At 33.3% G+C, this 13,357-nt stretch overlaps 1 protein-coding gene and 1 long non-coding RNA gene across 2 annotated transcripts in view; one reads left to right on the top strand and one right to left on the bottom strand.

Moving 5' to 3' along the window:
• The window catches only part of LOC101892881 (uncharacterized), a 46,491-nt gene that overhangs the window by 29,822 nt on the left and 3,312 nt on the right, over window positions 1–13,357 (bottom strand). The gene's annotated exons all lie outside the window — the stretch shown is intronic.
• Window positions 9,964–11,560, top strand: LOC131805749 (uncharacterized). Its single transcript, XR_009343809.1, has 3 exons — window positions 9,964–10,204; window positions 10,277–11,142; window positions 11,216–11,560. It is a non-coding gene; the product is annotated as an uncharacterized LOC131805749 (long non-coding RNA).

The following is a 13,357-nucleotide window of genomic DNA, read 5'->3' on the forward strand; positions in this document are numbered from 1 at the left end:
CCTCACCCACTTTATGGCTTTTTGAAAAATTTGACAGCATTATCCAAACGGTCTTAGGGTGGAAATATATAAAGCGCATATTTGTCTGGCTTAAGTCATCGGCTGGCTTCTTCGTAGATGAACAAAGGAGTTTTAGGTTAATTTGGATCGATTTTGGCCTTCGGCTCCTTTGTTCATTTCCGAAGAAACCAGCCGATGACTTAAGCCAGCAAAATATGCGCTTTATGTATTTCCACCCTTAATGTTTTTTACTGGTGTTTTAATATTAGTAGTCTTCATATTAAATTCTTCCCCACAACAATTTGGATAATTTTTTGGATTCTCTTTTGGTTGTGTTTGTATACATAAATAAACATCAGCTGAGCGATATTTATATCCTCCTAAGAGCGCGTTTACATACAAAATCTCTGCCCGGGATAAAAGTACGTTTACATACAAAATCTCTGCCCAGGTTAACCCTGTTAGTTGACCGATCACAATAATTTTAATTTAGGTTTCATGGTAAAAGAATACAGCTGCTGGGACAATAAACTGTCAAACCAATTTTGGAATTAAAATGTTGAATGAAAAATTATTGAAATTTGCAAAAATTCTTAAAAAAGGCGTATTATAATAACCTCCGAATGACGTCGTTGAAAAGACATTTAACATTTTTTGACATATCAATGTTCCCAAGCGTTGATGCATATACCTGTATTCTTCTACTATGGTTGGTTTTCTATCATCAAATCTATTGTGATTGGTCAATTATGTACAACTACATAAAGGTACTTTTTGAATTCCCTCACGATTTCTCTCACTGTAAGTAAGTTAGCCACATTTTTTGTGAGTGTCCGCATGCTGCTTTCGTTTAACTGATTCTAGTCCACTATAAGAAACTCAGTTATTTCAAATTCTTGATGCTATCAGGTGCAAGTAAAAATATACAGCAAGACCTAGCGTACACATGCTTCTGACCCGTTTGACGTGTGTGCTGCTTCTCTGCAGGTGTTAATTCGTTTTGTCACATTATTAATGTTCAACTGCCCTATGCTGCCATAGAAGTAAATACAAATTTTTGAAAATACAAATTATGACATGATGTACCAAAATGTTTTAACAAATCGTTTTAATAATCACAACATGTATTGGAAAATCGGAAAGTTGTTGTGAAATACCCAAAATGCCAACATACATAACTGTGTATGTATATTCATTTACTGAATTATATAAGTCATAAATGGTGGTTGGTCAAATAAAATTAATTGTTTTAACGCCAATTGTTTTGGTTATTGATTTCGTAATAGATTTAATGGTGTGTGTTTCTTAAATTTGTATCTAAAAAAAACAAACCTATTATGTAATTTAAAGTAAAATATGACCATAGGAAATGTTACGAAAAGAGAAATATGCGGGCCAAAATAAAAAGAGAAAATAGTACCCAACGGGGAGAAATTTTATTAAGTATGGCAATGTTTACATTATAATGATCTATGTGACGTACGTTTTATGCATTGTACCATGGTAGAAGAATATAGGTAGACGCATTGACACAGCTGCTGGGACAATGAACTGTCAAACCAATTTTGGAATTGAAAATGTTGAATGAAAAATTATTTAAATTTGCAAAATTTTTTGAAAAACACGAATTATAATAACCTCCGAATGACGTCGTATAAGAAAACATATTAAAATCTACTTATATTTTAAAGAACATTTAAATTTTTTTGACATATCAATGCTCCCAAGCGTTGATGCATCTACCTGTATTCTTCTGCCATGCATTGTACACATGGTAGAAGAATACAGGTAGATTCATCAACGCTAGGGGAACATTGATATGTCAAAAAAATTTAAATGTTTTTTTTTTCGAAAATAAATAGATTTGTATATGATTTCCTATACAACGCCTTTCGGAGGTTGTTATGATATGCATTTCTCAACAGTTTTAATGAATTTGAATAATTTTTCATTAAAAAATTTCAATTTCAAAATTGGTTTGACAGTTCATTGTCCAAGCAGCTGTGTCAATGAGGCTATCTGTATTCTTCTTCTTCTTGTACTCGTCCTTAAAGTACGTTTACGTGCAAATGTTTTTCCAGATTAACCGCGCGTAACACAAAACTGAAGCGCCAATTTTGACTAGGAGATGCACACAAAGAAGGTTCACATTTGATTCATGGTAGAAGAATATAGGTAGACGCGTCGACACAGCTGCTGGGACAATCAACTGTCAAACCAATTTTGGAATTGAAAATGTTGAATGAAAATTGTTGAAAAACGCGAATTATAATAGCCTCCGAATGACGTCGTATAAGAAAACATATAAAAATCTACTTGTATTTGAAAAAACATTTAAATTTTTTTGACATATCAATGCTCCCAAGCGTTGATGCATCTACCTGTATTCTTCTGCCATGATTTGATTAACAAGATAAATTTGGGAAACTTAAATAACATATTTCCATACATTCACTCATATTTACATTTGTACGTAGCTACTATACCTAAATATTATGCACACTTATTGTAAGCAGCTGTATGAATCAGCTAAACTGACACATCGTCCGCATTCTTAAAGATTTTATTGCATTCCCAAAAAAATAGGGTTGGGCAAATATCACAAACATACGAGGTGGGTATGGAAATTGATAAATATTGTACTACAAAAGTAGAGTTATAACATAAGGTGGGAATACATAAAGAGCTTATATGGCTGGTTTAAGTTAATCGGCTGAATTCTTCGGAAATGAAAAAAGGAACCTAGAGCCAAAATCGAACTAAATCAACCTAAAACTCCTTTGTCCACCTACGAAGAAGCCAGCCGATGACTTAAGCCAGACAAATATGCGCCGAAAAATGGCTCGTGAACTGAACATATCACAATATTCCATTCGACAAATATTGAAAAATGAGCTCGGAGTAAAGCCATTGAAATTCCAAAAAGTGCAAGAACTTACACCGCAACAGAAAGAAAATAGACTCAAAAGAGCTAAAGAGTTGCTTCGCTTGGCCGAAAGTGGTGAATTGCCGAATTGGGTTTTCTCCGATGAGAAAACATTCGTTGTCCAGCAGTTTGTAAACAAACAAAATGATCGTGTTTACCTGTCAAAGAGGTCAACTGAAAATGTTCACCTTCGGTTGGCCACCAGAACTCAAGCGCCGGCCATGGTGATGGTGTGGGCCGCCATTACAGCCGATGGTCGCTCTCCGCTCGTAATAAGAAAAATTGCCGAACATTATCGCGAAAATATTCTGGAGGGTGTATTAAAGCCTTGGACACGCAAACATTTTGGCCGCAGACCTTGGACATTCCAACAAGACTCAGCACCATTGCACTCATCACGCACCACCCAAAAAAGGTTACAAAATGAGGTTCCTCGCTTCATTTCCAGCGCACAATGACCACCAAAATTTTCGGATACCAATCCGTTGGACTATTGTGTCTGGAGTATTTTGGAAAGCAAGGTTGGCACTAAAAAATCACCTCAAGCAAGCGCTTCGTTGGGAATAGACCATAATACCGCGGAGCAACATTCTGGCAGCGTTTGACGGTTTCATTGGCCGTTTAAAGGCCATAATTCGTGCCAAAGGTGACCAATTCGACCAAAACTAAACTTATTCTAAAACCTGATGCTATTTCCAACATTCTTGCTTTCATTCAATAAAAATTAAAAAGATGTAAATATTATGGCTTTTGACTTTGTTGCAGTTTTTTTTATCTCACTCTGTATGTACAAAACATTTTGTCTGATAGAGCCTTAAGACATTACACCTACAAGACAATATGTCAAAATTTATCTACGTATTGTGTAATCCAGTACCTGCAAGAATCTACTAGTTTTGCAATTTTCTTCGATATCATAAAGGGCAAATTGGTTATATTTTTTTTTAATTTCTTGCAGTTCTGGAACAGACCATTTGTTTATCTTTTGCAATATGACTCCAATCACAATAAGCGCTTTGACAATTCGTCTCGTTAATCAGCTGAGATAAATAGAGCGCCTAGTGATTGTGCCATGGGTTGTATGGAACACACAACTTTAAATAGCTATTTTTGAAAAAGATTTTTAACAAAAAAAGCTTAAAAATTGTATAAATTTGTATAGATATTAATATCTGGAATAAATATTAAATAAACCTGGTATAAGTTTTATAAACAAATGTAAACCTACCATTTCATATACCCACTCGTCGTTGACCTAATAAAAAAAATTGCCGATGCCCATTCAGGCATTATCTTGTCTCTTTGTGTTAATCATTTACATCGAAAATTGAGAGTTAAACAATAAAACGAAAAAAACCGGCTTTAAAAGAATTTCTATTGATTCTTCATATGCTAATGAAAAGAAAACAAAAAAAGACGTTAAGAGTGAGGGAAAAAAGTAGGCTAAATATATGCAGAACCTACAGCGACAAGACAACAACTAAGAAACGAAATAAAGAAATCTGTTATACTCGAACGGAACTGAAATTTTGTGAAGAGAAGAGGAGAACACATACAAAAAAAAAAAAAAAAAAAACAAACTGAGGAAAAGAAAACATTAAACGCCAACAGAAACAAAAACTGGATTTTTTTCTTTCAACTTTAGTGGGAGAGATGATGAATGTCACAAAATTGAAATCTATGGCATAATGAGCTGTAATTATTGTCATGGAAAACGACAAAATTATTATGGAAATGCACAACCAAACACTTTTAGTTTCATCTTTTTCATTACAAACCGAATTATCACATTTCTTGGCATTTAGCCTCATCACATTACACCTAATTTTCCATTCCATTCTAATTTCAATAAAATTCCAACCCACATTCATTCCACTGTGTATATTCGTTTTTTTTTTTGTCCCAACAACAACAAATGATTTGTCATAAAACTTTCTATTTTTATTGCTCTGCAGATAAGACCCTCTTGTACCAAATTCGAAAAAGAAGAAGCTTGAGTGAGAATTGAAACGGTAGCCCCAAAATATTTTTTATTTTCGTTGAGATTTTTCACTTGAACATGAAACATGGAAATCAATTAAGATTCGCAGACATTTCTCAACAAGACATACTTATTATTCCGTTTTTATTTCTTTTCTCACGGATCATTATCGTCGCTGGCATTAGTTGACGGCAAAAATTAATTCTTGTTTTGGGAAGTACTCATTCCCACGCCCACTCAAAAACGTTAATGTTGTGGTCATTCGATGTTAACGAGTAAAAGTGGTGATACTTTTGCTGCTGCAAAGCATTTCCACTTCCAAACAAGAAAAGTTTAGAAAAAAAACGCAATGCCCCTAGTCTGACATGGCGATGATCTTTCTAGTTTCCATGTTCTCAAGCGTTGGCGTGCAGGCTCTTGTGTGGTCATTGTCTTTTAAGTGTCTTTGGCTGATGACCATGACAATTTTATTCAACTCTCACTTTGTAAAGCAGCTTTAATGGTGCAATATCTCATAGAATTTCTATATTAAAATTTGGGCAACATTTTGTTAAAATAACAAAGAAAATTTTTGGAAAATCAAGGTGGTGCTCTATTGTTTCTATGGAAAAAAGTTACTTTCAAACAAGGAAACTAAACATTTTCCGAGGCAAAACAATAGAGGGAGACTCATTTGCTAATTCGAATTTGGCAACACTTTTCCTTGTCATTTTCAATTAATTACCGCCATACCTAAAATATTTACGTATGACGAGTGGCATATTTTTTACAAATAATAAATATTCTATTTATAGGCCATTCTTGGCACGTGAAATCAGTTATACAATATATATCTAAGGAAAACCAATTTTATTTATCTTTTCTTGTTAGTATTAAGAAGTCAGGCAATCATCTGTTTAAAATATTTCCTAAATTATTCATTTGACAACATCTCACTATCAAAATTTATATTTATAAATTCATTGTATATTCGTAATTCAGAGATGGGAGCCTGTTTTCTATGCAGTGAAATTTGACAAGGGAAATTACAGAAAATGCAGAGATGGGAATGCTTATTTGAAACATAAAAAATTGAGATTTTGAACCCTTCATCTTAAGGAAACTTTACTGTTAGTTTCAGTGTCATCCTCGAATGAGGTTTGATTTTAAGCCATCAAGTCCCAGAATAAACAGCAAAAAAATATTGTCAAGATTTTTACAATATTTTCTATATGGATTCTGCACTAAAACGAAAACTTAAAGTGAGGGTACATTAGATGCTTGGCATCATGGCTAGACATATTAATGTCAAATTATCTCTCGCATCCCTTTATGATATGTCACAAAATATGCCATGCGAAGACTTCAAACTATTTAAGTGCTCTCACCTATACGCTGGTCATTTGCTGTAACGAATTTAAATTCGACTAAAATGCGGGATGGCTGTCTTCTACTAGTAGTATAGCAAAATAAATTGCGATATCGTCGATCTTCCTGTCCTAGCTGCAGAAATGTGATACTTCGAAGCAAAATTCAATATTCCATAGCCATGTCTCACATCATTTATGAGATTAACAGTACGTTTATGGTAGAAGAATACAGGTAGTCGCATCCGCACAGCTGCTGGGACAATTAACTGTCAAATCAATTTTGAAATTGAAAATGTTTAACGAAAAATTGTTTAAATTTGTAAAAAAATATTAAAAACGCGAATTATAATAAACTCCGAATGACGTCGTATAAGAAAACATAAAAATCTACTTATATGAAAAAACATGTATTTTTCTACCATATATACTTTCACATATAAATGTGTTAACCTACTGGGTTTGGATTAAAATTGCCACATCCAATACTTTTTGTCCGTTCCAGAACTGCAATAATGTAAATGATTTTAAAATGGTAACAGCTTTTCCATTTACGATATCGGAGAAAATTTCAAAACTAGTAAATTCTTGAATGTTTTGGAACCATTAAGGTTAGAACACATAAAATGATTTTTTGATTAGCTTAAATCATCGGCTGGCTTCTCCGGAAAATAACAAAGGAGTCAAGGGCCAAAATCGAACTAAGCCAGCCTAAAACTCCTTTGTTCTTTTACGAAGGAGCCAGCGGATGATAACAAAATATTTCTTGCCAACTCTACGCTCATGTCTAAGGAAGAACCTCAAAATATAAATTTGACAATGAAGAGACATTAAATAAAAATGTTAATACACGCCCATATCTAAGGAAGAACTTCAAAATATAAATTTGACAATAAAGAGACGTTAAATAAAATAAATTGTAATCTATGATCGCATGAAATTATATTTGTGATTGTTCCCTGTGTTTATTACAAACAACTTTGCAGGAAACGCAGCCTTCCACTTATTGAAAATAATTTTTTCGACTTCTGAGTCAAAATGCATGGTAAAATCAAGAAGGTAAAGTTATTTCAAATAAAGATTCCCATCTTTGCATTTTATGTAATTTACCTTGTCAAATTTCACAGCATAGAAAACAGGTTCCCATCTCTGATTTGTATATGTACAATAGATTTATAAATATATTTTTTTACAGTGAAATGTCAAATGAATAATTTTGAAAAAATTGTAAATATATGATTGCATGACTTTACCTCTTTATTCTTCCATGGCAAAATTTAAGAGTGACCAATTTTCTTCAACGAAACTCAATTCATGTCTATTATTTTTTATCAATGAATATTTTCCGCAATATCACATTTTCCACTACCACTTCCTCTCGGGTTTATATATACGTATTCTAACCGCTATTCTCTAATTAGTTTATAACCCGCAATTATCTAAGCGTGTCTGACATTGTTTTTGACCCAGATTATATACTGACCAATATTTATTTACGTTTTTTGTTGTTGTTTTTAATTATCCATATCATAATATTATTGATTGATTGATCCATATATTGTGTTACCGAGCACAATGGGGTGTTTATAAGTGTATTTTGTGTTGTGAATAGCAATGTGAAAAAAAAAAAACAATTTGTTGTTGGAATATTTTATAGCAATGTCTACCATTTCTTGAGTCTTTTTCTTTTGGCCTCTTCTTCTCATGTTCTTTTTTCCGACACGTTTTGGCAGATTCAATTGAAAGACCTACTTAAACGCTACTGAGGTGTGTCTAAACAAACCAGTTTAGAATGGATGTTTGATGTGTCAAAAATTTTAACCCCTTATGAGTGTGCAAATATCATTTTTCGGAAAATATTACCTTGTTGTTATTAAGAGAATTTTGATTTTAAAAGTATTTTCATAGTTTTGTTTGGTTCTGATATATCTTGATCCATAAATTAACTTGATCGATTAAATACTCCATGAAATAATAGCGCGTTTACATACAAAATCTTTACCTAGTTAACGGTGTATCAATACCAATAAATCTCTTGTTTGATTTCTATCATGGTAGAGGAATATAGGTAGACGCGTCGACACAGCTACTTGGACAAGTTTGGAATTGAAAATGTTGAATGAAAAATTATTTAAATTTGTAAAAATTGTTGAAAAACGCAAATTATAATTGCCTCCGAATGACGTAGTATAAGAAGGCATATAAAAATCTACTTATATTTGAAAAAATATTAAAATTTTTTTGACATACCAATGCTCTCAAGCGTTGATGCATCTACCTGTATTTTTCTGCCATGGTTTCTATAGTGAAATATATTGTGATGGGTCAATTATCAGGCTTAACCCGAAAAAGAATTTGTTGTAAACGTTCTTTAAGACTATAACCGTGACACTGAATATACTAAAATTTTTGCGATTGATCAATTATCAGGAATATTATAGATTTGTATATTAAAGATTTGTATGTAAAAGTACGTTTACACACACACCAATCGCCATGAATTTGGGTTTGGAAAACATACGTAAAAATTATTGTGATTCGTTAACTATTCGACTATATTCTTACTTGACTATTATACCCTCTAAAAGGCGTGAAAATAACAAAATTTGTAGTCTTAAATTAATGAAAAAATCTTGCTACCGTACGCCCATATTTAAGGAAGAACTATACAATATAATTTTGACAATGAACATAAAAGAAAACAATTTTAATCGTATGATAGCATGAGATTACCTTGGTAATTGTGCCATGAATTTTTCGTTCAAAATTTGCAATTCCAAAATCGGTTTGACAGTTCATTGTCCCAGCAGCTGTGTCGATGCGTCTATCTGTATTATTCTACCATGGAATATAACTTATTTTTCGAACACAGCGAGCCCTATTTTCATCGGAAAAATACAATTAAAAAGTATAAAAAATGTGATAGCATAAATTATAAGTCACATGTAAAATGACAATTTTGGCATTAACACGGAAATACACATGGATAAAAAAGTGATATCACATATGTAAAAACCATTCCGTCTGATAACGCCTTAATTTACACAAATTATTTATGGATGTGATGCGATAGCCCAAAATATTCACTATGGGTGCAAGCTTGAAGTCATGGCTAGGCATATTAATGTCACATTATAATGGAAAACGACGGCAGTATTTTAGTGCGACTTTGTAATCCCTTTATGAAATGTCACAAAATATAATATAGCCATTACTTCAAGCTTCTTATGTACTTACACCTTAAATAAGAGCCAAAGGAAATGCCACTTGTGGCAATTGAAGGTCTGTTCCAGAATTACGAGAATGTAAATGTTTTTACTACGATAACCGATGATTTCGAAAAAAATTGCAAAACTAGTAGGTTCTTGCAGGTACTGGAACAGAGCAGTTGTGTTCCAGAACCTAAAAGTTAGTACTAATTAGTGTTAATTCTACTACAACGCGTTCCCGTACTCCAAAAACTAGCAAAACTTGCAGCTCTCTCGAGAATAAAATGGCGCTGAGTGGTGCACATTTCTGCTTATTTTAGCTACATGAATTTGGCCGAGCAGAAATGTGCAAATTGTAAATTTGACATTTAATTGGTAGGGCTAACAAGGTTGAAAAATGTATTAATACATTTCAATGTTCGCACGTAACAACAAATGTAAAGAAAAAAGATTAACAGCCAGTTCCACGATATCGAAAGAACACGTTCGCACAACTTTTACACGACAAACAGCTGATTTTCGTTCCACTAAAATCTATCAGAACGAAAATTTGCACGAAAATCAAAGCGAACGAAAACGTAAGCATTTCAGTGTAATTTTGCGTTCCACTATCTTTTTTCTTTCGTACGCATGCGAACACAAATGTCAAAATCAGTCACTTGTGTGTTTGCTATCGTATAATAACAATTAAGGAAAATTGTTTTAACATAAACATTGCTTGATTGAAAATGGAAACAAAAATGTAAGTAAAAATAATAAATGCAATTTAATATGTGAACAACAAATATATATTTTTTTATTTTCTCAATTCCAGCACGAAAAAATCATCAACTACACAGCTGCGGGCACTAGTTGAGTAAATGGAGGAGAATCCTGTGTTCGCCAGAGGAATGCCAATTTTTGGAAGCAGCAGAAGAAGTTTTAAATCGGGGCGGATTTGGGTAGTTCTGCAACCGGGCACCCACTTCTCTTCCATCATATCCAAAAGAGCCCGAAAACTTCCTTCGACACACGAAAGTTGGCCACAAACCTAGAAAAAATAATTTTTTATTATTTCAAAAATGTAAAAATACAATCATACTTACTGGTTGTTAGGTACTTCAAATAAATTCGAAGCATCTCTTAAATTCCTCCGTGGCACATTTCGAACCTCCTCCATAAAAAATAGGGCTACGGAAATATTCTTTTTTTTTATTTTCTAAGAGCACAAATAGTTTGAACACAATCACTAGAAATTTTATTTTGTTTGTTTATTTACAATTTGTTTGTTTACAACTGAAATGTCAGTTGAGACAGAGCCACTGCTGCTTTTTCGCGTTTAAATTAGACATTTGACGCTTTTTTTGCTTTATTTCGCGATTAATTTTTCCAAAAAAATATTTAGCAACACTGAATCACGTAAGGCTATGCGAAAGAAAGAACGAAAGTTAGTGGAACGCATTCTTATACGAAAGTGAGTGAGTAGCCTTCGTTCGCACAAATTTTCTTTCGAGATCGTGGAACAGGCTGTAACTTAAAAATTAAAGAATAACTAATATTTGTCGCGCAAAAAAATAAAAAGAGGAAATATGAAGCAACTGATGTATTCACTTTTGGATGATTCCAGCAGTGAAGAGGACTGGCTGAATGAGGAATCAGACGAAGAAAACGTATTGGAAAACAGTGCAGAATTAGTAAAAGGTAAATTGAAAAATTAAGCTTAGAATCATAGACGTTTGCTTATTACTGCGAACATTTTCTTTTTATTTTTTAGGTTGACTGTCTTCCCAACTTGTGGCATTAAGTCTTCTTGCAGACTTAACATTAATTTAACCGGCGCCTCCAACCATGTCAGCTTCTCCGGGTTGGGATTTGAGAAAACTCCACCACTAAATACTCTTCAACGCATTCTGAAAACAAAACTTTCTAAATAAACACCATTCAAAAATAATTAATAATTTTAACTTATTTTCAATACTCATTTTTTACATTTTGGCGTCCATTTCAGTAAGGTTTCACCAGTCCGATTTAGACTGTTTTCTTTTGGAATTTTGAATGTTGACATTTTAGCGCATTTCTGCTAATTTTCCGTTCCCTTATTTTTTGAGCAAACCTAAATGAGAATGACATTTCGAACTGTTCTCTCTTCTGCTAGTTTTACTACTAAAAAAGTATTGGAACACAACTAGCATGACTTGCTCTGAGTTTGTAAATTCATGTGGCAAAATTTCTCGTAGGGTCGGACAAGGAGACTATTTTTGACAACAATTTCATAATTTTGGAAGCGATCGACAAATATTACAAAGCGGTTGCGGCTCTGACATCCCTTTATGTCATGCCGTGATGCCAAGCTGCTTATGCATCATCACCTTTAATTCTGCATGCAAAACCTGACATTGATGCTTGCTTATGTATGTCACAAATATATTTTTTCATGGGCGATCATAAAAGATATGTTCTTTCCATCAGCTCTAATCAATCGCTTCAAAACGCGAAATCAAACCAGAATCATTTCTTTGGAATATGAATGGCGATAAAAAGAAAGAAAATCCATCAAACATTCAGAGATCATCGTAATATGAACAAAACATGCAATAACAGCAACAACATGGAACACTGAAAGCAAGACATGTATGTAGGCATGAAGTTGTGTTTTTGCAACAATCGAACAGCAGAACTACCTTACTTTCATACATATTTGAACCTGAACTTGCCACAGTTTTATTGAGAAGAGAGAAAGAGAGAGAGAAACAATTGACTGACTAAGAGACTGGTTTTGTTATTGGCACAGTCTTTTAAAAATGTTACGTTTGGCTAATTTTCTTGAAAATATCTTTAGGAGAACTTTAAAATCTTCCTGTTTATTATTCTTAATAAACTTTCGGACTCGATAAAAATAAAATCCATTGCAGACCACCACCTACAGCACTCAAAACACTGTTCCACAATTTTGATGCACTTCAAGATTTGCAAATAGCTTTTGCTACATGGACAACACTGCCCCCACTCACTGATGCCGATGGGCTTCTTTTCATCTCAGCAAACTAAAGAAAACAAAACTATCCGATGGATGGATGGATGGTTGGTTGGTTGGCGGAATACTGATGCTGTACACAGCAGTGAAAAGAAAATACTTGCACACATTCGTGGCATGTTGTAAGTAGGCAGGATAAGGTATATAAGCGAAAACAATGCATGCTGCAATTCCAAGAAACAACAACAATAATAAAAATGAATAAAGCTTACCACCGTACTTGTATGCGAATAATTTTATAGCAAAACGTGAGTATTGCCTTCACACGGCAAATACCTATGTTGAGATTGTGTATGGGGATAATGAGAATGGTAAAGGGTATTCGCTGTTCTTTTCGGGATAAAATAGGGTTGTACATACGTATGTAGATGAAAAAATGTGGAGATTTTCAACATTCTCATGGTAGAATGAAAAAGGTAAAGTCATTTTCAAAATTGTTCATTTGACAACATCTCATTGTCAAAATGTATATTTATACGTCCATTGTACAAACATAAATCATTATTTCTGGAACAAAGGTGCAAATACATAGAAGACATTTTTTACTGGTTTAAGTCATCGGATGTCTTCTTCGTAAAAGAACAAAGGAACGTATAAGTTATGAGCCAAAATTGACCTAAGTTAACCTATGTCTGATTTCTTTTCTTTATTTCTGATTTCTTTCTTTTTCTTTATTGTAAATAAACAAGTTTAGGTTGACTTATAGTATGTTTACATTTGAGCTTATTGCAGGTTAACTCTTCTTTATTTATTTGACGCATATGCAATGGAGTAGAAAATCTGAATCTACTGGGTATCCTAATCAGGTGTAAATGTATTACAATCTAGTAGGTTCTGGAATAGAGCATAATATATATATTAAAGCAATTAAAATGTAAAATA

The sequence above is a fragment of the Musca domestica genome, unplaced genomic scaffold, assembly GCF_030504385.1.
Source record: "Musca domestica strain aabys unplaced genomic scaffold, Musca_domestica.polishedcontigs.V.1.1 6, whole genome shotgun sequence".
Taxonomy (NCBI): domain Eukaryota; kingdom Metazoa; phylum Arthropoda; class Insecta; order Diptera; family Muscidae; genus Musca; species Musca domestica.